The 5,297-nt window shown below is 39.2% G+C and overlaps 1 long non-coding RNA gene across 1 annotated transcript; it reads left to right on the forward strand.

Annotated features, from left to right (window-relative positions):
- Positions 1–440: 440 nt before the first annotated feature.
- Positions 441–1,421, forward strand: LOC121940841. Its single transcript, XR_006105700.1, has 3 exons — positions 441–532; positions 650–727; positions 1,335–1,421. It is a non-coding gene; the product is annotated as an uncharacterized LOC121940841 (long non-coding RNA).
- The last annotated feature ends 3,876 nt before the right edge of the window (positions 1,422–5,297 follow it).

Genomic DNA, 5,297 nt, shown 5'->3' on the forward strand with positions numbered 1-5,297 from the left:
TTGCAGTGAACTCTATAGACTGGGACTCGTATCAGATGATGTGTGTTTAATAAGGCAAGAGCAAGGAGCTACAAAATAGAAAGTTAAAACAAGCTAAAAAAATACTAAGACAGGTATAAAATACAAAATAAAAGTTGCAGTGCCAGAAATTAATGCACATTTTATTTTTTAAAGGGCAGTTTTATTTTATTTTATTTTTATTTTATATGTAATTTTTAAGATTTCCTTTGTCAGGGAATGAAAAGAAAAGGGAGAAGAAAAATAAAAACTAAATAAAAAGTGAAAAGGCAGTGGTAAATAGAAAAGTCTTCAGCCTTGACTGTGAAGAAAAGTGTTTTTGCTGTACGTGGTTTAGTGTTGAAAAGCTGTCAGCATCATGCATCCATTTAGGAACAGTTTCTGCTTTTGTGTCCGTGAGAAAAGAATACAAAAAACCCCCAGAAATGTTATATATTTTTCAAAATTATTTTATTATTTTTGCAGGCTGTTCAGTGACGTCCAGCTCCAACACTCAGAGAAACTCCAGATCAAGGTGAGAGGCTCAGTTTGGTTTTGATGTCTTATAGTTTGTTCATGCACGCACAAGCTTTGCTTCAGAAAATTGAAAACAAAAAGAAACAAACATGAAGCCAAAATCTAAATCCTGCAGGTTCCCAGCAGACTAAAAGAGGCGCTGAGGACGGCGAAGGAGAGTCTGGAGAAGAGGCTGCAGGAGGAGCAGAGAGTGGTAGGTCACTAAATGTCTCATTAAACATCTTTGATTTATTCCACTGAGCACCTCCACCGGAGACATTTGGGAGGTCGTGTCCCTTCTAGATAAGGAGAACGCAGTACGTGCTGCGGAGAGGAGTTTTAGTTTGCTCTTGCATCATATAAGACTTTGCAACATCATTTCCCACAACCTTTTCATGTTGAAACACAAAAACTCAATACGCTGACTGCAGGAACGGACAGCATTGACACCCGTATTTTCTCTTTACAAATATAAAGTGAATGCAGTTTGACTCTCAGCAGCTACTTCATATTTTCTTATCTCTAATGTAATGTTGAACTATGAACTGATTTAAATGTTTTTATTCACACCAACGAAGAAACAATTGATCATAGCACACAGTATTTAAAATAAGAAATAGAGGGCTTACTGGTATATTTTGGGCCACTGTTGCAGACAATGTAGCTGCCACTTTTTGCTTGAAGATGGCAACACTTCAGTCATTTCTAAAAGCTGAAACTTTTCAGTGCAGGTTTTATAAAAGTTTGCATATTGCAGCTTGTAAATATGAAGTTCGGTGTTTGTAAGGAGAATAATTTTGTGTCTTAATGTTTGATTGAAGCTCCACCAGCACAGGAGGCTGACCAGAGCTCAGTCTCACCACGGCTCTGAGGAGGAGAGGAAGAGGAGGAAGATTCTAGCGAGGAAGGTACGCAGCAGCGTCTCCCTCGCTCTCTTTCTCACTCACGCACGCACGCGCGCAGTCCAGTATCTCTGTGACTGTGAAAGATTTGTGGAGTATGTTGTCATTGTTTATCTTTGTCCCACAGGAATAATTTCAACTGTTTAGAAAGACTGAAATTAATAAATGTTTTTTATGCACTTCTCTTTGAGGTTTGTGGAAAAGCAGGTAGATTTTAACTCTAAAAATACACAGTAAATGGCACATGAAGCACAACGCACTCACGATTAAACCTTTCAGACGGTCTTGACTGGGCGCTGTATCCTCAGTCAAAGTAACAAAGTAAAGATCAGGAAAGCACTCCAATTTGAATTTTTAATTTTGCCAAAATTAAAAATTGGCAAAAATTAAAATCAAAGTGCTGTCCTGATCTTTACTGTATTTTATAAAAGTAAAATGATGCATGTTGGCTATAGTAAAGCAACTTCACAGTGAAATCTAAAATAATGTTGTGGTGTTTGCAGAAGTCAAGACAGTCGGCTTATGAAAATGAAGAAGACGTCTCTGTCAGAAACAACAATAACTCTGGTGAGTCATCGCTGTTATTACCCTGTGTCTCTTGCCTGCTGTTTGAGGCTGCTAATTATTTATTTCACTTTTTTTTTCTTTTTTTTACCTTTTTGTAGTTTTTCTCTTCTTGCACTGTAAGGGTTGCATTTAAATTTCGTTGTACTTGTGCAATGCCAACAGACATATTCTGTTTTATTTTTTTCTTTTGTGCCAGGCTGTAAACATGTTTATTTCCACTGTAAAGTTAGACTTTTTAACATCGGGGTAAATGGAGCCAGCAGTGACAGAATTGGGACGCTTCTGGAGTCAGCCTCAAGTGGCCATTAGAGGAACTGCAGTTTTTGGCACTTCTGCGTTGGCTTCATTTTTCAGTCCTAGAGGTTGCAGTTCGTTCGATGCGTGTTTTTTTGCCTCCGCACAGTCTGATGTATCAGTCTTTATCGGGTCAGGAGATGTTGACGCTTCTCCCGCAGAGCTGTAAGATATCAAAAACGTTAAGTTTTTATTTATGCAGGTAGTGTCACTGAGACACCGGGTCTCATTCATAGTTCAGGGCGCATATTTAAGGGCGGGGCCACTTGAGTGACAGGCTGTCTGTGTGGCGTTGCGCCAGTCTGTGAATCACAAATGTGGTCACTTCTGGCACCATAAAGGGCCAAAATGCTGGAGGCCTCAGAACGTCAGTCCACAAACCATCGGGTGACAACACAGTTGCTACGTCCATTTTTTCTCACAGTTCCTGATGTTTTTCTGTCTGTCTGCAGGTTCTGGAGCCAGTTCACCTCCCACATGCCCCTCCTCCCCCACCCCTCCATCCACCACAGGTAGGCCTCACTGTCTGTCCTCCCCTGTGTCTGTTAAACTGTCTGTCCTTCCTCTGTCTGTCTTTTTGTTTGGGAAAGTATTGGACAGACTGTGCAGCAGCCCCCTGTGTTGAGACTCAGCTGCGGTGTGTGGCCTCAGCACGCTGCTCAGAACAATAACAACGTCTTTATCATTAACCCGGAAGTTTTGCCCCCAAGTTTTCATCTGAAATGTGCATGTGTGACTGTGAAGACTAATTAATTGACTCGACCTGTCTCTGTCTCTTCACCTCTTCTCTCGTCATGTGATTACCTGACTGTCAGACAGGTATCTGTCTCTGCTGTAGTAATGTGTCTTATCCACTTTGTTGTGTCTTTAGTTATCTGAGAGCCGGATGGGAAACTCTGATGGTTGATCTTAGATTTTTAAGTTAGAGTCTGATGATATCCAATGTTTTCTTTCTGACAACAAATCCCCCAACAAACACCAAAACCAGCAACGTGTCATCCAGCTCTCAATGCTTTGACTGTCCTACCCTGTAGAAGTATGTAAATGTGTCATAGTGATGTTACTCAAATAGATGTTTTTGGAAAACTGTTTTAGGACCGCCTCTTGAGAGTCAAAGATATGAATCCTCAGTTGGAGACTTCGCAGTTATGAGCGATATGTTTCGTATCTCTGTGACACAGAGCAAAACACAGACAATACTCGTTATAAGGATCAATTCTTTGATGGTTTTATCTTTTTCGTGGGATTTATTGACAATAAGAAACGCACGTTGACACAAATGTAGCATCAGTTTCCTACCCGGCTATTAGTGTCTCCTCTCCTTTTTTCCTCTCCTCTTCTCCTCTCTCCTCCTCTCCTCGTTGTCCCGGTGACACTGTGTTAATGCTGATTGGTTCACTGAACAGATAACTGTCGTCTCCCTCTCTCTCTTCTTCCTGTGCCGTCTCCACCATAGAGCATGCTCCATTCTGACCGTGTCGTTGGGTAAAGTAAAAGATTTATAATGTCACTGATGATGATGATGATGATGATGAAGGTCACTGGTGTTTTTTAAAGTTGTCGTACACCCTGGCCTCCCAGCAAGCTCCCGGTCACAGAGCTCTGCCTCATTATCATGAAAATTAAAAAATAGACTTTTAGGTAAATTTAAAAATGGGTGGATCAGAATCATGAGCCAATGTGGATTCAATGTCAACGGCAGCACAGATTAAAACTTTTGTAAAGTTTCGTTTCGGGATTTTAACTGAAAGCAGGTCCTTTGGGTCTGAAGAAGCGTTGAAATTTGTTTAAGTGGGTTATGGACACAAAACATTCACAATATTGCCTCATCAAGACTCAATTTACGTGGCTGATGCTAATAATGACATTTGGGAATTATGGCAATATATCATTCAATAGTATTTACTTTTTTTCATAAATAGATGATTTAAGCATAAAATTTTGATACAGATCTGTTAGATTTTGGTTGCTTTATGTCTCATGTTATAAGATACTGAGCAGGACATTTCACAGAGTAAAAATAAACCTTCGGTGCTCTCTGGTGGACAAACCATGTATTGGTGACACTTGTACCTCATTCAACCATTTTAATCACAGACTGTATTTAAAGATGGATGACACATCTCCACTTCCTCCCACTGCACAAAGTGAAGCCAAAATATCCCAAATACACTGTCTTCTTGCGCTGGTGACATTGTTCTGAGTATTTTTGCTGTAGAGATGAGGGGTGGAGCCCCCGTATCGAGGGCTGGCCCATGCACCCGTCTGACTCAATCACAGCAAGAAAATCAGGCCGAACCCTGCATGAATCTGCATAGATTCTGTCTAAACCACAGCAGCATTTTTTCTATTTAAAAACGTGAATTTCTGCTATTTAAAAAAAAAATCTCTTTAAAATGCTTAAATGTTTATCACAATCAATCTAAGTCTTCAGTGCGGTTACAGAAAATTTTGACACATTCTCCAGCATGTCTCTTCTCTGTCCAAAATGTTAAGTACGGCTCATTTGGCTTCAACACAGCCTGTATATTATTCATACTGATATTCCACAGACTATAAGGTCTGCATTTAAAAAAATAATTTAAAAAAATAACACAGGGAGACTGGAGCAGAGCCGACATGATTTCAGTTCGACCCAATCAGGTCCAGGCAGAGAATCAGAGCTCCAGTTAAATTCCCTTTCACTAACATGGAGGTGACGGGCTTTATCACTGGTGATTTGTAACTTTTTGTATTTTGTTTATTTAAAAAAGGACAATTTACATTAATCCATATTTAAATGTAAATGCACTGGAGTGCCTGATGTTAAGAAGTATCCCAAAAAAAATACAAATTATTAAATTACATTTTTTTTTAAAAAGTAATCTCTGGGATGTATTAAAAAAAGGAAATGTTAATTGTGTATTCTAGCTGTTTTAAAATTGTGTTTTTTTCACAGTCCTCTTGAGGATGTGTACATATAGATAAGGACACTATTTGCATGATTACATTGAAACAAATAAAAACTTAAATTATATTTTG

This window comes from Plectropomus leopardus, unplaced genomic scaffold (assembly GCF_008729295.1).
Source record: "Plectropomus leopardus isolate mb unplaced genomic scaffold, YSFRI_Pleo_2.0 unplaced_scaffold9510, whole genome shotgun sequence".
Taxonomy (NCBI): Eukaryota; Metazoa; Chordata; class Actinopteri; order Perciformes; family Serranidae; genus Plectropomus; species Plectropomus leopardus.